General features: G+C 57.0%; 2 pseudogenes; both read left to right on the top strand.

Annotated features, from left to right (window-relative positions):
* The first annotated feature begins 1,696 nt into the window (after window positions 1-1,696).
* Window positions 1,697-4,479, top strand: LOC140711778 (uncharacterized; annotated as a pseudogene).
* Window positions 4,480-18,718: 14,239 nt separating this feature from the next.
* Window positions 18,719-21,223, top strand: LOC103234096 (uncharacterized; annotated as a pseudogene).
* The last annotated feature ends 1,146 nt before the right edge of the window (window positions 21,224-22,369 follow it).

Raw genomic sequence — 22,369 nt, 5'->3', positions numbered from 1 at the left:
GGTGACATGGAGCAGTCACAAGGTGTCTTGTTCCCTATAGGAAAGTGGGCCTCTTGGTGGTCCCTGAGGGATCCGGGAGGGGGAGCATATGGAGCTCTCTGATCCCTGACCCCAGTCTGCCTCCAGGTGCCCAGGATAGCACATCAGGGGCCCCTCACCCTCGGCAGGTGGATGCAGTTCATCTTGTGTGTGCCTGTCTCAGGGCGATTGGGGACAGCAGGCCTCTGTGTCCAGGTCCCCCTGTTCTCAAGTCCTCAGGAAGGAGTCCACCTCTGGTCAGGGACAGAGACTCCAGAGACCCCAGCAGGCGTGGGGCCACTGGGTCTGGCCCTTTATCACCCAGGGCAGTGGTGGCATGGGGCTCAGCCGGCCGGCAGGCTCTCAGAGCCCCCAGGAGCGGTCCAGGTGTTCTCTGAAGCGGTCAGGTGCAGCGTAGCCTTTGGGCGATGTTGTCTCACAGGATGGACATGGAGGAAGACGCAGCTACCCTACTTGCGCAGGAGCAGGGGCATCATCACCCAGCGTGAGCAGGTACAGGTCGGGCTGCTCCCTTGAGGGAGGTGGGGCCTTGCCTCTCCCACTGTGCCCTGGTAGGAGGGTCCTGGGCTCCCTTGGGAAGCAGGGCGGGAGCAGGTTGCCCTTGCATTTGCGCCTCCACAGCCCTTCACCTCAACCCCCTCACTCTGGACCCCTCTGGGTCCCAGGGACGCTGACAGGGCCCAAGGATGTGGAAAGCTTTCAAAGTTACCGATTGCCTCGGGATTATGCAGTGAGTCCTCTGTCCCTGCTGCCTGACCACCACCAAACTCACCTCGGGGGATAACTTTTGTTTTTAGAAAAGTCTCTCGAGGCAGGACACGTCTTCCCGGCTTGGTCCAGCCTCCTTTCCAGTGTAGGAACTCCAGCTGGCTACGCTGCCGGTAGTCGGCAGCAGGCCAGAGCTGCGAGGCTCATCTAGGGATCTTGGGGGAGCAGGTGGGGATGGAGAGGTTCTCAGCAGAGCAGTCTCAAAGACAGTATGAGAGTAGAGGGCAACCTGAGGGTCTGGTCCTGTCCCCTTGGGCTCTGCCCCAGTGAGACCCACAGGTGTGGCCACAGGGCATGGGGGTGCCTGGCCCAGCCTGTGGGCAGTTGTCCAGCAGGTCTCTGAGGACTCAGGGGGCCCAACTGAGCCACCCTATGGGGAGGGGCGTGGGAGGCAGTGAGGGCTGTGGCCCTGGGAGGGTGGCGGGGAAGATGGGCAGAATGTCAGCCAGGGCGTGTCAGGGTGAGGCCAGGGATGAGCTTGCAGCTGAAGGCAACCTGCCTTGGTGCTGAGAGCGGGCCTGGGTCCTGGGAAGGGGAGCCCAGCCTGGAGCCTGCCCCTCAGGGGTCACAGGTTAGAGGGAGGAGCCTGGGGGAGGCTGGGTGGGGACGATCCCACAGAAAGTGCCACTTCTGGGACACACCTGAATGGAGCCAGCCTAGGATGGAGCTGATGGCCTGGGGTGAACAACACATGGTGGGACCGGGGGTAGCGGCTCACCTGGGACTCCTTAGCAGAGGAGGCTCAGTCAGTCCCCAGGGCTCTGCATGGCCCTCCGGAGACCCTGACTCCCCGCTGGATGCGTCAGCGCAAAGGCAGAGGGAGGATCAGGAAGGCCGAGTCGGGGCAGGCAGGACGGCGGGGGAACAGCCAGGGGCTAGTGTGTGGCTGCCACAGTGGCTCAGAGGAGGGCAAGGACCAATGGATGGATGATAGCCCCGAGAGCCAGCTGAGGCTGGAGACGGGGCTGTGGGGCCATCCCGGCCGCCTGTGCGGCCCTCGCTCACCCTCGTCACCTCTGGCATCTCCCCCGCGGCACTTAGCAGCCCAGTGAGAGAGCGGTCAAGGCGGGCGTGTGGATGGATCCAGGGCCCTCGCTCAAGGGTTCTGATAAATGAGGGTGGAAGAAGGGCCAGGCTGTCCAGAAAGACAGTCTCTGGGCTGGACAGGACAGGCAAAGTCAAGGAACAGGCAGAGTCGGCAGCCGGGGTGCAGGGAGAGGCAGGTGTACACTGGAAAGTCAGGCCCCACGAGAGCCCTTGCGGGCGTCAAGTGGAACAGGGCCCAGGTGCACCCTCCGTGCCCTGAGCAGGCCTCGGACCAGTGATGTGGTCACTCCTTCGGGAACTGCTGTTGGGGCCTGACCACCCACCCTGGGTCACACCCGTCCCGCCTCAGGCCCGGACTTTCTCAGCTCCCGCAGAGGGTGCTGCCTAGCCCAGGAGGAGCAACCCCATCGTGCAACCCAAGCCTCGCCCTCCACAAGCCCCAAGCAGCCCCCGTTGGGGGGGCCCTACGTTCCCTCTTCTCCCAGGCCCCAACCCCTCCCAGGGGCCAGCTGGCAGGGAAGCACCCGTCCTCCCTTCCCTGTGCGTCCCCTGCACTGAGACCTGGGGCGGGGGTGGGGGACACGGCTGGTTCTTCCCTGGGGCCCACTAGGGGAGGAGGAGGACAGCTCCCGGCCCGGCAGAGGTCCTCAGCTCTGCCTGGGTTGCCTTACAGTGAAACGTAGCTGCTACCCATCAGTGCCCTGGAAGTAAAGGTAAGAGCCTGACCCTGCTGTGTGAGAGGCTGGTCCAGGGACAGGGAGACTCGGTGGGTGGTCAGCAGCCTGTGGACCCAGGCGGTGATGAGTGGGAGTGACAGGCTGTCCCTGGGAGGGGTGGCAGTTCCTGTGGGACCTGACCTCAAGACTCTGTCCCCGTGGTGGTTTGATCAAACCCCAAACTGAGAACCATAGTCGTGGCTGAGCAGTCACTGCCCACTTGTGCCAAGATCCCACCTGGATATTGGGACCCCACCAACGCCCGGGGTGCCTGTGGCCTTAGGACGGCATGTCCCAAGTCATGAGGCCAGGACACCGGGCCCCATTCAGTCAAAGGGTCTCAGTTCCCCAGGGCCGGCCCTTTCCTGGCTCCTTCCAGTTTGATCCTGTCGGGGCCCTGGAGCCCAGGACCCAGCATCCAAGGGGCATCCTGGCAGCTCTGCTAACTTCATCTTATTTGACAGAGAAGACGTCAGGAGATGAGAGACAGAGAAAAATGGCTCCAGGTGCTTCTTGACTGGCAGTGATATAGGAGTGGCAAGGAGGTGACATGGGGAGGGAAGGGCCCCGTGACCACTTTCTACAGAGTCAGGGGGATGGGCTCCCATGGCTGTGCCCTGGCACTGCCAGCCTCTCAGAGGATGGACACCACACTGGGACACCAGCTTTCCTGTTCTTCCCTGCAAACCTCATCTTGCCAGGAGAGAGTCTGATGCCAGGGCCTGGGTCAGTCCTAGCTCAAGGGTAGGGACACCCCCTGGTGACCCGAAGGAAGGAACAGATCAAGATCAGAGTTCATGACCAGGCGTAGTAGCTCACGCCTGTAATCCCAGCACTTTGGGAGGCCAAGATGAGCAGATCCCCCAAGGTCAGGAGTTCGAGACCAGCCTGGCCAACATGGTAAAACCCCATCTATACTAAAAATACAAAAATGAACCGGCTGTGGTAGCAGGCTCCTGTAATCCCAGCTACTCAAGAGGCTGAGGTAGGAGACCCGCTTAAACTCAGGAGGCGGAGGTTGCAGTGAGCCGAGATCGTGCCACCGCACTCCAGCCTGGGTGAAGAGTGAGACTCGGTCTCAAAAACATAAATAAATAAAAATAAAAAGATTAGAGTTCATGACCCTGAGTGCTTCCTCACTCTTTGACTCATGGAAGGGGAGATCCAGTCCTAGGTAGACCCCACCTCTCCCAAGGAACTGAGGAGCTAAAGGCTGGAGATATCCAGAATCCTCAGGGTCCTGTCCTCCCCAGGGTCACCCCATGTCTCACTGGAGCGTTCCTCTGTCCATAACTGTCTGTCGGGGTCTACAAGGGAATCCGTCTGCAGATGTGGGGCCAGGTGTGGTCACTCTTGCTGAATGTCGAGAAAGTGAAGGCTGAGAACCTGGGAAAATGCCAGGTACCACACTTCCACACTCAGCCAGAGCCAGACAAACAGGCCAGGCCATGTCGGGAGCCCAGGCCTCCAGATGAAGGATCAGATGCACGTCCTGGGCACAGACGGTGACGCCGGCACCACAGGTGAGCTGGGCTCCAGTGACCCTCCTGGTGACCCTTTGACTTGTTGGAAAACAGACCAAAGAAGGAGCTTTCTGCAGAAGGAAGCCTGCCTTCCCGCCTGCCTTCCTTCCTTCCTTTCTTCCTTCTTTCTTTCCTTCTTTTCTTCCTTCCTTCCTTCCAGAAGCATGGACTGTGGATGACAGCCGTGTGGGGAAGCGAGTCTTCTGTCTGTTTGGACACTGCTTCCTCCTCTTGACCCTGCCCTGCAGGTCATGAAGAACAAGGGCAAGAGGTCCCCTGGGAACGTCCACCAGATGTGGAGGTTGGAGGGTCCCTGGGAAGATGGGGTGATCCAGAGGGACGGGGGCTTCCCCAGAGCAGAGGCAGGAGTCACCCTGGAAGAGTGACAGACTGGCCAAGGGCTCTCCTGGCCCAGGAGGCATGCAGCACCGTGGACTCAGTGCCTCTTGGGCTCCAAGCCCTGTGCCTGGCTGGGACACATGGGGCCAGAATCCAGGCGGCTCCCAAGGAGATGGACAGCAGCAAACAAAATCATGCGGAATGGTGGAGAGAGCTCTCTGTGCCTCTGGGGACCAGGGTAGGGACCCACAAGAGGGCGGCAGGATGAGGGGGCTCAGGAGCCTTCCCAAGCAACACTGGCAACACCGAACACCGGGAGGATATGGAGCCCTCGGGCCCCTCGTCCCTGCCAGGTGGGAATGTGACAGGGCACAGCCACTTTGGAAGCCCGTTGGGCGGCTGCTCATGAAGCTCAGTGGACTCGTACCACACATCCCAGAAGAGTCTCGGAGATTGACCCCAGTGATTTGAAAACTGGCGTCCACGTAAAACCCGCGTGCCACGTTCACGGCTTGATTCATCATCACTCGTAGCCGGAGGCCACCACGAAAACCTTCGACGTGGGATTAGGGGAGGAAGGGGGCATCCGCCCTTCGAACAAAACACCACTCAGTGAGAAAAGGGAGCAAAACCCTGACCCCCATAGCAATGTGGGTGAATCTTAGACGCATTTCGCTGAGGGAAAGAAGCCAGGCCTAACAGTCGACCACTGTAGGATTCCAACTCACGGGCCATTCTGGAAAAGGCGAAACCATAGGGATGGATAACAGATCAGGATGGCCAAGGGCTGATGGAGTGGGAGAGATCGGCTGCAGAGGGGACACCCTGGGGACTTGGAGGACGAAGGAGCTGCTCTGGGAGGTGCTGGAGTGGTGGGTGGGAGACTCGGCACACTGGTTCAGAAACGTGGGACTGCATATCCCAAAGACTGAGCTTTCACTCTGTGCCAAAAAGGGGAGAAAAATAATCAACCAGAGTGATTGCACACCTGAGATATTTGCATTTCACTGAAAGAGGATTTGACCCAGAAATTTCCCAAAATAATCAGATGCCCTGAAAAGGTCACTGCTTATTCGGCGGATCATCTCAACCTTGAGTTGGATTTGCCATCGGGGCTTGTAGACAAAATGAAACAGCATCTGCCTGAAGCAAAACGATCTTTTCTCTCTTTCCTAAGCAGCAGGATTTCTTTCAGGTCCCGGTGGCGTATTCTGCATCTAACTCCGTGAGTATTCCCAGGCAACGAGATTCCCAGGCCGCACTCCCATATTCACAGGCATAGGCATCTCGGGTGGGGCGTGTCATTGCTTCTTTAAAATTCAGCATTTGCGGCCGGGCGCGGTGGCTCAAGCCTGTAATCCCAGCACTTTGAGAGGCCAAGGCAGGCAGATCACCTGAGGTCAGGAGTTCGAGGCCAGCCTGGCCAACATGGTGAAACCCCATCTCTACTAAAAATACAAAACTTAGCTGGGCATGATGGCGCGTGCCTGTAATCCCAGCTACTCGGGAGGCTGAGGCAGGAGAATTGCTTGAACCTGGGAGGTAGAGATTGCAGTGAGCTGAGATCACGCCACTGTACTCCAGCCTGGGCGACAGAGCAAGACTCTGTCTCAAACAAAAAAAAATCAGCATTTGTGACCCACTAAGACATAGTAGTTGCGACTCAAGCTGGCTACTGGCTTGGACATCCAAGCAGGAGGAGAAGGGTCTCAAAGGTGTCAAAGTAAGACAGAAAGAGGTCAAGGCCCAGACCCCTGGTCTGACCTGAGCCTGACCACCATTTCACAGAGCAAGTAATGACGCCCTCCTCCGAGACTTGCCCCAAAGTCCCCCAGAGCTTGGTGGTGTCCGCGGACGGTCGTCCCAGGAAACATTTTGAACAAGTTGCTGAAGTGCCTGATGGACGCCGCTCTTGTCATGAAATGAGTTTGGATCCGAGAAGCCCTCTTCTTCATCGGAAAATGGGCAGGGGTCCAATTTCCCCTCCACCCGAATCCCGTCAGAGCCCTTCCAGGCAGTGGACGGCTCCACGTGTTGGGAGGGTCTCTGATTTCGAGATGGGTCGGGGGCTTCTCAGGATTCTGCAGCCCAAATTGTGCCAGCCCGCGAGGAGCACGTGTTATGAACGTCATTCCCAAAGATCCTCGGCACTTGGTGAATGGACAGTCCCCTCGGCTCCTTCCCAGAGGCCCTGGGTCCCATGGGCCAGGGGTAGAGGGGCGGCTCGAGCCCCTGGTAGGGCTGGCAAGAGGCTGAGTCCCAGCCAGGGACATGGAGTTCTCCATGGCTCCGGAGCTGAGTTTCCTTCTCCTGCCCTGGAGCAGGCAGAGGCACTCTACCCGGGCCGAGCTTCGGCTGAGCACGGCTAAGGGAAGTGTGTCCTGGGGGTCCGTGCAGGGGGCAGGTGTCGGGGTGCCCCAGCCACCACCTGGTATTCTGTCTCTCAGGGAAGGGTCTGCAGAGGGGCCTGGAATAGGGAGGTTTGGGGGCAGGCCCAGGGGCCCCAAAGACCTCTGTTGGTCCCATTAGGACAAGGATGAGCTGTGTACCCAGAATTCCACGTTTACGCTGACTCCTCCAGTGCCTCATCAATGAAGTAAGCAGGTACATTCATACATCAATGAAGTAAGCAGGGAGCCCCCAGCCCAGGGACCCTCCTGCCCCACACTGCCTGGATCCCCCAGCCCAGGGATCTGGCTCCCCAGGAGGAACGGGCTCACCCCGACCTGGCAGGAGGCACAGACATGTCCCTGCAGGGCACACGAGCCAGGCAATGCCCCAGAGGGAGCATCCCATAGCAGAGGCCGGGGCTCAGCCCAGCCTCATGGGCAGACAGGGCCAGGACTCAACTTGGGAGAGCCCAGGGAAGCCCCAAGCCCGTGGGGAACCTCTCCTTCCAGTAGCCACATCCCCACTGAAATGAGCCTCCCACATGAGGAGCTACAGGACCTCTTCTGATCCAGCCTCACAGGGGAGTGGGGTGGAGGATCTCATCCCATGGGGAGGAGTCCCTGGTGCTCCACGGCACTGAAACCCCAGTGGGCCCTGCCCAAGCCACCAGCCCCCAGCTAAGAAGGGCCAGGTCCTTCCACACCTGTTGTCCCCAAAGACTCCCTTTGGGCTTGCCAGGCAGCTACGTTCTGGAGGGCTAGCGTGTCCTAACGGCACACAACTTCCAAAGTTGACAGAGTCAAGTCGTGGCGTGCCCACGGCTATCCAGGGGAATACGCGGGACAGACAGAACCCTCAGACCGTCCCCATGACCCTCTGCTCCAGTCTGAGGGATAGGACACCATGAGACCTCTCAGACACAGAGCCCACCCTCGACATGACCCGGATGAAAGGCAGGAGTGTGGTGAGCCCCTCCCTGCCCGCGCCTCCCCCTGGCCGTGGCCTCCTATGCACAGCTGGACCCCAGGGGTGGCCTGAAAAGGACCCAGCACTGCCCAGTGGGAGGGGGCCATGGTGGAAACAGCGTGTGAACACCAGCCTCTCCCAGGGACCCCTCCCGGCCTGATGCCTACCCTGCCCCTGGAGCATCTGATGAAGCTGTCCCAGTCCAACCTCAGGGAGCTCATCCAGGACCAGCTTTTCTGGGTCTGGGCCCTGGAGGATGCCATGGCGTTCAGGTGCCTTCATGTCTCCATGGGGTTACTGATGAGGTGGTGGTGGGTCCTGCTACCCCCAGGTGGGCCCCAGTAGCAGGTCCCCTGCCAAGTCACCCTCTGGGGCAGTCAATCGTGGAGAGGGCCTGGGCCCCTACAGCCTCACTACCTGGGCCTTCCTCTTGCACTTCCGGAGGCTTCTGGAGGCCAGGTGCGGTGGTTCACGCCTGTAATCCCAACACTTTGGGAGGCCGAGATGGGTGGATCACTTGAGGTCAGGAGTTCGACACCAGCCTGGTCAGCATGGTAAAACCCCATCTCTACTAAAAATACAAAAAAAAATTAGCTGGGCATGGTGATGGGCACCTGCTCTCCTAGCTACTTGGAAGGCTGAGGCAGGAGAATCTCTTGAACCCGGGAGGCGGAGGTTGCAGTGAGCCGAGATCACACCATTGCACCCCAGCCTGGGAAACGAGTGAAACTCTGTCAAAAAAAAAAAAAAAAAAAAAAAAAAAAAAACAAAGAAAACAAAAAAAAAACAGAAGCTTCTGGAAATGAGCCCGCAGGTCCTCAGGGCAGGTGCTGAGCACGTGTGTGCTGGACGCGCTGCAGATCAGGAGGGGGGACCAGGGGAAAGACTCTTCCGAGCCCCACCATTGCCACCTTCCACAGTGTCCTGCTTTGCCCTCGAAGGTCCCTGCAGGGGACCCATCTGTGCGAGCCCACAGCCCTACCTGCAGCATCCACAGCCTCAGAGAGCAGCAGGGGCTGCTTACCCCTGAACCCCCGCCAAGAGCATCAGGACAACAAACCTTGAGCCTTGGAGACAAGAGAATCAGTATGCCTGACCCAGGAAGGATTCGAGGAGAGGACACGCGCAAGGGCCCTGGCCCAGAGCCAGAACCAAGAGTCCAGCCAGGTGTGGAAATGGTCCAGTCCTGGCATGGAGTGGATGGCCTCGGAGGGCAGAGGGGACCCCATGCCCGGGGCCATCCATCTTACCCACTATAGAGACAGGCCCCCGAGTGAGGTGGCAAGGGGGCCAGGTGACAGCAAAGGCCCCACCCATCTAAGTTCTGAATCAGGACTGCATCCCAGCCAGCACAGCCCTGGGGTGAGAGAGAGAGGCAGGAAGCCTTGAGCCAGCCCAAACCCTTGGGGGCCGGCCTAGGAGCAACCTGAGGTGCCCCGACGGCTCCCCCGCCACAGCCCACACACAACTGTCACTCCAGGATCAGATACCTGCAGGAGTGTCTGCAGCATCAGACTCAAGGAGCCACACAGGGACCCCAGGGACTCCAAAGACCCAGGTCTGGGGGCCTGGCCCTGTGAGGACCTAATGGGCTCGGTGGAGAAGCAGACCACACATGTCTGCTTTCCTTTCGGCGAAACTGGAGCTAGAGTCCCTGATACCCAGGCCTCTGCAAGCATCTCCCAACGTCAAGTCCTGCAAGGGAGATGGGCTGGCCTACCCCAGGCTGTCCAGCTCCAGCAGGCTTGCAGGCGGCCCCTCCAGAACAAAAGCCTGGTCCCCCGCCACCCTGCCCCCATCCCCTAGGCTGTCCCTGAGCCTGAGGCCCAGAGACACAAGAGGACATCTGTAGAGTCCAAGGGAGCAGACTGTTCTCTTGGGACCCCGGGGGGATCAGGGTGTGGCCAGGCTGTCCCCAACTCAGGACAGACCATGGGCTGCCCCAGGGTACCGCCTCTGGAACTTCCTGCCCGAGCTTCGCCATGGATCTGGACGTCAGGGGCCTGTGGTTCAACTTTGAATAGGGATTCTGGACCTTGCACGGGTGCCCAAGACAACACCAGAATCGTGGGTGGGACCCGGTGGGACCCGCCCAGCAAGCCCATCAGGGCCCTGAAACCCAGCCCTGCCGGGCACTGTGATAATAACCAAGAGGCAAGTCCAGAGACATCCACTTTGCCCAATGGCACCTGCATCCGTCTTCTCAGTAGGCAGTGACTGGCATGGTGTGGGGGCAGCCGGGGCAGCACCTGGCCAGCTGCCCCATAGCCCCAGATGGTTCCAGTGCCTCTGGACCTCTTTTTCTACTTTCTACGGGGAAACCTGCTCCCTCAGAGGCTGCCAGAGGGAAGAGTGAACAAGGCATTCCTGCAGCCCAGACCAGCCAGCGGCATGTCCTGTGGCCTCTGACTCAACCTATGAGACAGAGCTCTGATCCCAGGGCACACTTCCCAGGACATGGGGCCCAGCCTCAACCAGAGCCCTGTGAGGGGAGGGGCACCAGGATGACCATATGGGGGACCGTGGCGCTGCACACCTGGGCACTGTACTTTTCGTTGGAGAATCCAGGCAAGATCTTGAAGCAGGTGCATGAGGTCCTGAGCCTGTGCAGCAAACAGCACTCATCTGGGGCTGGCACGAAGGGGTCTACAGAGCCATGGCCACTGCAGCCTCCTCCCAGCCCCATCTGTGCAGTGCAAGTGATTCACACCCGCTCCTAAGCCCAGTCCAGCAAGCAGCAGCAGCCCGGGCCCCCCAGCCCGCCAGGCCGATGTGCTGCCCAGAGGCTTCGAGGCCCTGCCCGCTGTGCCTCTCACCACCTGGAAGCTGCCTCCTGACGCCTGCCAGCCACTGCCACAGCTGCAACAGGTGCCACGGCCAGTGCAGGCTTTCCAGACAGTGGGGGCGCCCAGCAGCGGTCGCCTCAGCAGCTCTTTGGTGGCAGCCAGGCCAACCAGGGCAGCAACAATGACTAGGACGATGCGTGAGCAAACAGCTCCACACTGGTGGACAGGCTGGGTGCGCACCCGGCCCTCAAAGGCTCGCTGGGCCTGTACCACCATTGTAAATTTGAGATCATGAGATTATACCATTTGCCTTCTTGCTTTTTGAAGTACGAGTATTTTTATGCACACTTGGTAGACCTAAAAATCCATGAAGGGTCTCAAAGAAGCTGGCCGGATAGAGCCTGCTGTGGATGCCTTTTTACTTCCATAGACCAGGGTGATTTACATTCCACCTGTAGTCTGTTTGCAAACTCTCACAGAGCAGCCTTGCAGCTTTGTGCCTTTAGACTCTTGGTTTTGCGTTTCTCCCCGCTCCCTTCTTCCAGTAAGCCGCAACTTTTCTGATTGAAAGGGTGCAAGGCTAACACACGGAATGACTAACTCAGGATCACATACTGGCAGTGGGAGGGGCAGGAGGAGCAGCTGCCATCAATCAGCACGGCCAAGTGGATGATAGGATGGATGCTGGCGCATGCGGAGGAGGCAGATGCAACGCTCATCTCTGATACGATGTCTATTCCCTTAGAGGCGGCTGTAGCATCGCCTCGTCAAGCAAGTGTCTTGAAACTCAGTTTGAAGATTTCAGCAAACGTGTCTTACAGCGAGGAGAAGAGGGAGTCAGTCCATCAGGATTAAAAATATTGAGGCAGTGACAACACACACCTGGCTTCAGTTCTCAGGAGAGTTTTGGTTTTGATTTTGTTTTTGTTTTTTTTTTTTTTGGAGAAGATTTTTTTTAATGGATCTACACTGTTAAGAAGATTTTTTTTAATGGATCTACACTGTTAACCGAGACTCCGTTGAGATTCACTGGTTTACTTAAAAACTTCTCAGGGACATCTGTAAATTTCAGTGTCATATGTCATGAAAACAGGTGTGGGTGGATCTGTTGGTTGCAATAATTTCTACTATTTCAAATACTGGAGGCAAGCATAATTGGTTTATACTGTGTTTTAAATAAAAGTATGACTGACAAGTCCCCCAGGACATTAAACCTTAAAAATCATGTTTAAGCTCTTATTATTGTAAGAGAAATACAAATGACTGGAAAATGCCACAGAGATTCGAAAGCTGCTTAATTGAAAGAGCAGGAAGGGATTCTGGCTTGCAATGCCAAACTTTCCACGTTTTTATAGTTACTGAGCTAAACCCTATGGTTATTGACACTTTCTAAATCTGTCACTGAAAGGTTAAAGTATCCGCTGTTTTTGTGAAGTCGAACTTAACGCTGCCTCAGAAATCCCTGGGTACCGAAATGGTCACACAGAGCTAAGGAAGTCAGTTTGAAATGCCAGTGAGTCAAAATGATTAAAGAGGCCAGGCACAGTGGCTCGCGCTTGTAATCCCAGCCCTTTGGGAGGCTGAGGCAGCGGACTGCTTGAGTCCAGGAGTTTGAGACCAACCTGTGCGACACGGCAGAACCCTGTCTCTACAAAAAAAATACAAAACAAATTTATCCAGACCTAGTGGCGCGCGCCTGTATAGTTCCAGCTAGGGGGCTGAGGTCGGGGGATGGCCTGAGCCTGGGAAGTCAGGGCTGCAGTGAGCCGAGATGGCACCACTGCACTCCAGCCTGGGCGACACAGCCAGACCCTACCTCAAAAAAAAAAAAAAAAAAAAAAAAAGATTTAAAAAATGGGTCTGTTTATTTAAAAAGAAAAGTGAAATAATGCCCAACAGCACATTTAGTCTCTTAAAAGTAATTTCAGGTTGGATGCGCTGGCTCACACTTTGGGAGGCCGAGGGGTGGGTGGGGTGGATCACCTGAGGTCAGGAGTTCGAGACCAGCCTGGCCAACATGGCAAAACCCCGTCTCTACTGAAAATACAAAAATTAGCCAGGCATGGTGGTGCAAGCCTATAATCCCAGCTACTTCGGACGCTGAACCAAGAGATCACTTGAACCCAGGAGGTAGAGGTTGCAGTGAGCGGAGATCATGCCACTGCACTCCACCTGGGCAACAGAGTGAGACTTTGTCTCAAAAAAAAAAAAGAAAATTCATATGGGCTGAATTTTTAAGATCAGATAATCACAATTTTGATATTTTGTCTGTATTTTATACCCTAGGTGACTTAGAGCCTGATTTTTAACGTGGCTTTGTCTTGACTACAGATACATGGAGCTGTAGCCAAATATATTGTTCTGTTTTTAAAAAACAAGAAAAAAACCTGATTCAGTTACTAGGACTGAAGAAAACTGGGCAAAGGAGGGCCCGGGAGCCTAGGTCCCTACGTCTGCCATCCTTGGCAGCTGCATTTCATAGTTAGAAAAACTCAGGAAATAGTACAGCTCATGCCTGTAATCCCAGCACTTTGGGAGGCCGAGGCAGGTGGATCACCTGATGTCTGGAGTTCGAGACCAGCCTGGCCAACATGGGGAAACCCTGTCTCTACTAAAAATGCAAAAATTAGCTGGGCGTGGTGATGCATGCCTGTAATCCCAGCTACTCAGGGGGCTGAGGCAGGAGAATCATTTGAACCCAGGAGGCGGAGGTTGCAGTGAGCCGAGATCATGCTACTGCACTCCAGCCTGGGCGACACAGCAAGACTCCATCAAAAAAAAAAAAAAGAAGAAAAGAAAAACTCAGGAAAGGAGGTCTCACACATTGCAGGAGGCTCCAAGCTCCAAAGTCGGGGGTGGTGGGGGGACCAGGGCTGCCAGTACCAATGCCTTCACCCCTTGGAAGGCCTCCCTCTCAGAAGCAAGGATCCCCTCCTTGGCCTCAAGTCCCCACCCTCATTGGTTAAAACACAGTCACTTCTCCGTCACTATGACCTGCCTGTTTTTGACTGAAATGGTCATACAGAAGGAAGTCAGTTTGAAATATTGGTGAGTCAAAACGATTAAAGAGGCCGAGCGCAGTGGCTCACGCTGGTAATCCCAGCATTTTGGGAGGCTAAGGTGGGTGGATCACTTAAACCCAGAGCTCTCCGCAGGAAGCCCCAGACACCCTGGGGCAGGCAGTGGGAGAGGGCAACACAACCCAGGCTCCACCCGACCTCTCTCAGCTTCCACCTCCCACAGGCCACAGAGGAGCCTGGGACAGGAGCAGAGGGCCAGGGTTCCGGTGACATCTGGAACATTCACCATAGTCCGTGCAAAGCATTCCTGGGAGTGCAAAGCATTCCTGGGAGGGTCCGTGGTCACCTCTGTCCCAGGGTGGCTTGACTCCAGCAGCCCTTCATTCCTTCTGTCCATCCTTCCTTCGGCCTGCACCTCCTCCCAGCATGTGGCACTCCCACGTCCTAAGCCATGTCACTTTCTTTCCATGGATTCTTTGACCGTCTTCCTCTTCTCACTGACTTGGCATCTAGGAGTTTCTTGGTGGAGGAAGGTAACTGGTAAGAAATGACATACTGAGGCCAGGCATGGTGGCGCACCCCTGTAATCCCAGCACTTTGGGAGACCAAGGCAGGTGGATTGCTTGAGTCCAGAAGTGCAAGACCAGCAACATAGTGAGGAAAAAAAAAAAAGGAAGGAAGGAAGGAGGGGAGGGAAGGAAGGAAGGAAGGAAGGAAGGAAGGAAGGAAGAAAGGAAGGACGGACTAAGAAACTAGCAGAGTCTTCTGGCTGTCTGGATGTAGGGTCCAGCCCTACCAGGCTTAGCAGGTGTTCTCCCCATGTGTGGAGACGAGAGATCATAAGAAGTAAAGACACAAGACAAAGAGATAAAGAGAAAACAGCTGGGCCCGGGGGGACCACTACCACCAAGACGCGGAGACCAGTAGTGGCCCCGAATGGCTGGACACACTCATGTTTATTGCATACAAGGCAAAGGGGGGCAGGGTAAAGAGGGTGAATCTGCTAAGTGATTGACAAGGTGAAGCGAGTCACGTGATCACAGGACGGGGCGGCAGGGAGGGGCCTTCCCTTTTAGGCAGCCGAAGCAGAGACAGAAGGCAGCATACGTCAACGTTTTCTTCTCTGCACTTATAGGAAAGATCAAAGACTCTAAGACTTTCACTATTTCTTCTACCGCTATCTACTACGAACTTCAAAGAGGAACCAGGAGTACGGGAGGAACATGAAAGTGGACAAGGAGCGTGACCACTGAAGCACAGCGCCACGGGGAGGGGTTTAGGCCTCCGGATGACTGCGGGCAGGCCTGGATAAAATCCAGCCTCCCACAAGAAGCTGGTGGAGCAGAGTATTCCCTGACTCCTCCAAGGAAAGGAGACTCCCTTTCATGGTCTGCTAAGTAACGGGTGTCTTCCCTGACACTGGCGTTACCGCTTGACCAAGGAGCCCTCAAGCAGCCCTTATGCGGGCATGACAGACGGCTCACCTCTTGCCTTCTAGGTCACTTCTCACAATGTCCCTTCAGCACCTGACCCTCTACCCACCGGTTATTCCTAGGTTATATTATTAATGCAACAAAGAGTAATATTAAAAGCTAATGATTAATAATGTTTATAATAACGATTGATAATTGTCCATGATCATCTCTATATCTAATTTGTATTTTGACTATTCTATTTTCTTTATTATACTGAAACAGTTTGTGTCTTCAGTCTCTTGCCTCGGCACCTAGGTAATCCTTCGCCCACATCTGGGGACAGTCCTCATGTGTTCCTCAGCTCAGCCTCGAGGGTCCTGGGCTGGTCACCTCACCACCTCCGCGCTGTATCTCTAGATCCAGACTCCACAGGCAGGGCTTGGGAGACCTGGCACAAAAGGTGCCTGGTGTGACAAACATCCCTCTCTTCCCTGGACGGCAGCTCAGCAAACGGTCCAGGTGGTGCTTTGCCTATTCACTGTCCCCTTTGGGATGAGCCCACAGGGCCTTGTGGGGGACGAGTGTGAAGCTGGGCGCCTGGAGCCTGAGGCCAACTGTCCCTCCCCTGTGTCCTGGAGGAGGGGCCCCATCCCAAAAAGACCCCCAGGGGCCTGGCCTGTGGCTGCAGATGTGGGGAGGGGAGAGTCTGTGGGCTGAGTGGGAGCCATAGGTAGGGGACATTGAGCACCACGGCTGAGGGGCCTAGTCAGTGGGAACCTGGACATTGTGCCCCAGTCAGCGGAGGCCTTGTCAATGGGACCTGGACATTGTGGCCTGGTCAGCGGGGGCCTGGTCAGTGGGACCTGGACATTGTGACCTGCTCAGCAGGGGCCTGGTTAGGAGGGACCTGGACATTGTGGCCTGCTCAGCGGAGGCCTGGTCAGTGGGACCTGGACATTGTGGCCTGCTCAGCGGGGGCCTGGTCAGTGGGACCTGGACATTGTGGCCTGCTCAGCGGAGGCCTGGTCAGTGGGACCTGGACATTGTGGCCTGCTCAGCGGGGGCCTGGTCAGTGGGACCTAAACACTGGGTCCTAGTCAGTGGGGGACCCGGTCAGTGGAGGCCTTGTGAAAAGGGACACATTGGGGACATAGTCAGAAAACACCTAGTGAATGGGGATGTTGTCAGTGTGGGTCTGCTCAGTGAGGAACTGGTCAGCTGTGGCCTGGTCAGAGGGGACTGGTCACGGGTCCTCGAGTTCGGGACCTAGTCACTTGGCACCTCGTCAGTGAGGACCTGGTCAGTGGGATCCTGGTCAGCGGGAGCTGGGTCAGTGTGAGCTGATTATTGGGACTCTGGTCTGTGGAGACCTCGTCAGGGGAAACCTGGTCACTGGGGCCTGTTCAATAGAAACGTGGTCGGTGGAAGCCTAGCAGTGGGGGCCTGGTCACTGGGCTCTTGGCTAGTGGGGCTTAGTCAGTAAAGGTCTGTTCAGTAAGGACTTGGTCAGTTGGAATTTTGTTAGTTGGGGCCCAGTCAGTGGGGACCTGGGCAGCCAGGGCCTGGTCAGTGGGACTTGGTCTGCAGGGACCTGGTCACTGGAGTCCTGGGTAGTGGGGTCTAGTCAGTAAAGGTCTGGTCATTAAGGACCTGGTCAGTTGAAACCTTGTCACTTTGGGCCCAGTCAGTGGGACCTGATCTGAGAGGATCTTGTCAGTTGGACCCAGTCAGAGGGAGTCTCATCAGTGGGGCCTGGCTAGTGAGGCCTGGGCAGTGGAGGTTTGGTCAGTGGGGTACTGGTAAGTTGGGGCCTCATCAATGGGGACCTGGTCAGTGGGGACTTGTCAATGGGACCTCATCAGGGGGCCCTTATTAGAAGGAGCCTGGTCAGTGAGGCCTAGGTAGTGAAACCTGGCCACTGGGGGCCTGGAGAGCTGGGGCCTGGCCAGTGGGGCCTGGTTAATGGGATCTTGGTCACTGAGGTCCTGGTTTGTGGGGTCTAGTCAGTAAGGGTCTATTCAGAGAGACCTGGTCAGTAGGGGCCTGGTCGTTGAGGTCCTGGTTAGTGAGGCCTATTCAGTAAAAGTCTGGGTCATTGGGGTCCTAGGTAGTGGGGCCTGGTCAGTAAAGGTCTGGTCACTGAGGACCTGGTCAGTCAGAACCTTGTCAGTTAAGGACCTGGCCAGTCAGAATCTTGTCAGTTAAGGACCTGGCCAGTCAGAACCTTGTCAGTTAGGACCCAGTCAGTGGGCACCTCATCAGTGGGGGCCTCGTCAATTGGGCCTAGTCATTGGGGGGCCTGGACAGTGGAAACCTCATCAGTGGGTCCTGGAAAGTGAGGCCAGGCCACTGGAAGTCTGGTCAGTGGGGGCCTGGTCACTGGGATCCTAGTTAGTGGGGTCTGGTCATTAAAGGTCTGTTCAGTAAGGACCTGGTCAGTCGGAACCTCGTCAGCTGGGGCCTGGTCAGTGGGAGACTGCTGAGTGGGGGCCTTGTCAGTTGAGCCTGGTCAGTGGAGGTCTGGTCAGTGGCGTCCTAATAAGTTGGGGCCTTGTCAGCTGGGGGCTAGTCAGTGGGGACCTGGTCAAGATGTGCTTGTCAGTGGGAGCCTGGTCAGTGGGGCCTACTTAGTGAAACCTGGCCACTGGGGGCCTGGAGAGATGGGGCCTGGTCAGTGGGGAACTGGTCAGTGGGGGGTCTGGTCACTGGATTCCTGGGTAGCGGGGCCTGGTCAGTAAAGATCTGGTCATTGAGGACCTGGTCAGTCAGAACCTTGTCAGTTAAGGACATGGCCTGTCAGAACCTTGTCAGTTAAGGACCTGGTCAGTTGCAACCTTGTCAGTTGGTCCCAGTCAATGGGGGCCTGGTCAGTAGGGACATGGTCAGTGGGGGCCTGGTCTGTAGGGGCCTTGTCAGTTGGACCCAGTCAGTGGGATTCCTGGGTAGTGGGGCTTAGTCAGTAAAGGTCTGGTCATTAAGGACCTGGCCAGTCAGAACCTTGTCAGTTAGGACCCAGTCAGTGGTCACCTTATCAGTGGGGGCCTCGTCAATTGGGCCTAGTCATTGGGGGGCCTGGACAGTGGAGACCTCATCAGTGGGTCCTGGATAGTGAGGCCAGGCCACTGGAAGTCTGGTCAGTGGGGGCCTGGTCACTGGGATCCTGGTTAGTGGGGTCCGGTCATTAAAGGTCTGTTCAGTAAGGACCTGGTCAGTCGGAACCTCGTCAGCTGGGGCCTGGTCATGGGGGACTGCTGAGTGGGGGCCTTGTCAGTTGAGCCTGGTCAGTGGAGGTCTGGTCAGTGGTGTCCTAGTAAGTTGGGGCCTTGTCAGCTGGGGGCTAGTCAGTGGGGACCTGGTCAAGATGTGCTTGTCAGTGGGAGCCTGGTCAGTGGGGCCTACTTAGTGAAACCTGGCCACTGGGGGCCTGGAGAGATGGGGCCTGGTCAGTGGGGAACTGGTCAGTGGGGGGTCTGGTCACTGGATTCCTGGGTAGCGGGGCCTGGTCAGTAAAGATCTGGTCATTGAGGGCCTGGTCAGTCAGAACCTTGTCAGTTAAGGACCTAGTCAGTTGGAACCTTGTCAGTTGGGCCCAATCAGTGGGGGCCTGGCCAGTAGGGACATGGTCTCTAGGGACATGGTTAGTGGGGACCTGGTCAGTGGGGGCCTTGTCAGTTGGGTCCAGTCAAAGGGGTCCTGGTCAGTAGGGACATGGTTAGTGGGGACCTGGTCTGTGGGGGCTTTGTGAGTTGGACCCAGTCAGTGGGATTCCTGGGTAGTGGGGCTTAGTCAGTAAAGGTCTGGTCATTAAGGACCTGGCCAGTCAGAACCTCATCAACTAAGGACCTGGCCAGTCAGAACCTTGTCAGTTAAGGACCTGGCCAGTCAGAACCTTGTCAGTTAAGGACCTGGCCAGTCAGAACCTTGTCAGTTAAGGACCTGGCCAGTCAGAACCTTGTCAGTTAAGGACCTGGCCAGTCAGAACCTTGTCAGTTAAGAACCTGGTCAGTTGGGCCCAGTCAGTGAGGGTTTGGTCAATGGAGGCCTAGGCCATCAGTGGGTCCTGGATAGTGAGGCCTGGTCACTGGGGTCGTGGGTAGTGGGGTCTGGTCTGTGAAAGTCTCATTGATGAGGCCTAGTTAGTGGGGTCCAGGCAGTGAGAGCCTCATCGGGGGACTTAGTCAGCGAGTCAGTGAGGGCTTCGTGAGTGGGGGCCTAGTCAGTGAGGCCTTGTACCTGGTGAGTGTGAACCTGGTCTTCAGGGGCCTGGTCAGCAGGTGACTGATCAGTAGGAACCTGGTCAGTGCAACCCTGGCCAGTGGCTGCCTGATCATTGGACCTAATCCATGGGGACCTGGCAGAGGTGGGGGAGGGGTGGGGGGCGGCTGTCAGTGGGGCCTGGGCAGTGACATCCTGGTCAGCAGGCTCCTAGTCAGGAGGAGCCCAATCAGTAAGGCCTGGTCATCGGGGGCCTGGTCAATGAAAACTTAGTTAGCAGTGTTGGTCAGTGTGGCCTGGATACTGGGGATTGGTCAGTGGGAGACTGGGTCAGTGGAGACCTGGTCATTGGGGCCCACTCAGTGAAGGCCGGGTCATGGAAAGCCCAGTGGATGGGGCCCTGGTCAGGAGGGGCCTGGTCAGGAGGGGCCTGGTCAGTTGGACCCGGTCATCCCAGGACTGGTCCTCAGGGGCCACTCTGACTTCACCAGGCTCCCCTGACCGTGCCAGTCCCTGGACAGCAGCCAGCTGTGTCCTTTGTGTCTCTCCCAGCACAGGCCCAGGACGTGGGGATGCCCGAAGTTGGGAAGAGGCTCAGACAGCAGGAAGGAGAGAAGGAAGGAAGGAACTTCCACAGTACCGACGCCTCCGAAATTACAACACGTGGTGCTGTTTCTACTCCATCGCCGTGTTCGCTCTTTATTTCCCACGTAATTCTCTATTCGACTCGCCTCCGTTGAGCACAAAACCATCCTTGTACCACCACAAATAGCTGGCCATGGCTCTTTGATAGGCATTTTTATTCTGCCGTAGAAATTATCCTTGAATCCGAAAAAAGATCCCCAACCCAGCGTCCAGTCACTCCACACTCTCATCTTTGTGAAGAGCTGGTTCCGAATTCTGGGTCACTTTTTGGAAAAAATATCTGTTGTGGTAAAACGTGCTGCATCTGTGGTCTCAAGTCTCTACTGGAATTGGATAGAGATGGTGAATTTCAGTCAGAGCGCGCAAAGAACTTGTGTCCCGCGCTCCTGAAAGCCATCAGCCCCGCACCTCCATCTTCGCTCCTCCCACAAGTCGCCTGCTCCCCGTGACACTGGTAAGAGCTCCTCTGTGAATGTGGAGGATGTCTGGGAAGTTGGCCCCATGCCCCTGGGACTGGCACTAACAGATCCAAGATCGGGTCCAGGTCCTGCCTGGGCCAATCCGAAAGAGCTTGCCAATGGCATCACAGGCACCTCGGGGAAGGGGATGGCTTGGTTCAGGACCACCCAGAGGCCCGTTGGGCCCACTCCAGGGCCTGGCTGAGGTCACAGAAGGGCTGACCACCTGCTGATGCTCCTTCTTGAAGCCCCTCACCTCCTGGCCATGGGCTCCATGCCCTGTGGCTGAGCAGCAGCGCTGTGGTCCACCTTCCTAGGGAAGCATCTCCAGCCATCCATCTTGCTCTCCACCTCCTGCAGGTCAAGGGCAGTGTTGGGGGTAGTGCTCAGGGTCAGGAAGGAGCTGACACCCACCACGCCACCCTTCTCAGCCTTCCTCTTGTCCTGTTTCCAGGCCTCCTCGCAGTGCTGCTGGGGCACGTCAGGAAGTGCTGGAGGACATGGCACTGCGCCAGCACCAGGCGGCCGGCCGTGTGGCTCATCCCGCAGATCAGGCTCTTCCTGTGCATGGAGATGGAGTCCTCCTGGAGGCAGCCCATGGCCCGATTCTCGGGCAGGTGGAGCATGGAGACGACTGGGAATTTCACTAGACATGCATCCAGCCAGTCCAAGGACTTGTCGACCGTGCACCAGCTTGGAGGAGAGGTAGCTCTTTATGCCCTTGAACTTGTTCTACTGAGTGGTGTCGCCGGTGGTGCACGGGTAAGGGTAGGGCTTCTCCTGCCACTTGGGGCCATGGAGCCTCAGCACCCACAGCACCATGCACACAGCGTGTCCCTGTCCTTCACAGAGCCCAATGCCTCGCCAAGCACAAAAGCCTCCCTTCCCGACTTGAAAAAGCAGAGTAGTGGTTGAGGTTGTGGCTCACAGTGACCGAGCTCCTGCCCACGTGGGGACACAGGGAGCTGTCGAGTTCCAGGAATGCACCTCTGCCCAGTGCACCTGGCTCGTCCACCATCATGGAGCTGCCATCCCACTTGCCGTTCCCGTCATCATCACTGCCCTGGCTGGCCTAGTTGCCACCAAGGAGCTGCTGAGGCCACGGCTGCAGGGCACCCCTACCGCCTGGAAAGCCTGCACCAGCTGCTAGAAGGCACTCTGTGGTGGCATCTGCTGCGGCTGCAGTAGCAGCTGGAAAGCGCTAAGAGGCAACTTCAAGGAGGCTGGCAGTGCACCAGGCAGGGTCTCAAAGCCTCTGAGTGGTACGATGGCCATGGCACAGTGGGTCAAGGCACAGGGGCAGCCATAGTGCGCTGGGCCAGTCCAGGGGTGCAGACCACTTGCACCGCAGATATAGGGCCAGGGTTGCTGCGGCCATGAGCCCCCGCGAGTCAGCCCTTGATGTCCTGCTCGCTATACGGGCTCAGTACTTCATGTTCTCATAGATCACTCTCAAATTCTCCGCCATCAAGTGGTACAGCAACGGAATCCACAGTGCCATGGGTCCCCTGCGTGGTCATCCTGGCCACTGTGGAGGCACGTGACACCTCTAGCTTCCCTCCCCTCCCAGGGCTCAGGTTGAGGCCAGACCTCTCTGGTCCTGGGAACTGTGCCTTGAGGGCGGGGCTCTGTCCCGCAGGTTGAGTCAGAGGCCGCAAGGCACGCTACTGACGGCTGGGGCTGCAAGGGTGCCACACTCACCCCTCTGGGGAAGTCTTAGAGTGAACAGCGTCCTTATTGAAGATGACTTCCCAAGGCCCAAGAGTCATCTAGGGCTGTGGAGTAGCTAGCTGGGTGCTGCCCTGACTCCTTCCACACCAGGCTGGTCACTGCCCGCCCACAGGGGTCAGATGCAGGTGCCATTGTGTAGAGAAATGTCTCTGGACCTGCCTCTTGGTTATCATGGGGCACAGTAGTTTCTGGTGTCAGGGCCCTGATGAAGCTGTTGAGCCTATCTGAGGCAGATGTGGAAGTGACAGGAGCTCAGCATCCCTGTTCAAGGTCATACCACAGGAACCACAAGCCCCCAACGCCATCCGGC

Source organism: Chlorocebus sabaeus, chromosome 6 (genome assembly GCF_047675955.1).
Source record: "Chlorocebus sabaeus isolate Y175 chromosome 6, mChlSab1.0.hap1, whole genome shotgun sequence".
NCBI classification, from domain to species: domain Eukaryota; kingdom Metazoa; phylum Chordata; class Mammalia; order Primates; family Cercopithecidae; genus Chlorocebus; species Chlorocebus sabaeus.
Note: the sequence above shows the minus strand (reverse complement) of the source record. Positions and strands in the feature narration are given on the sequence as shown.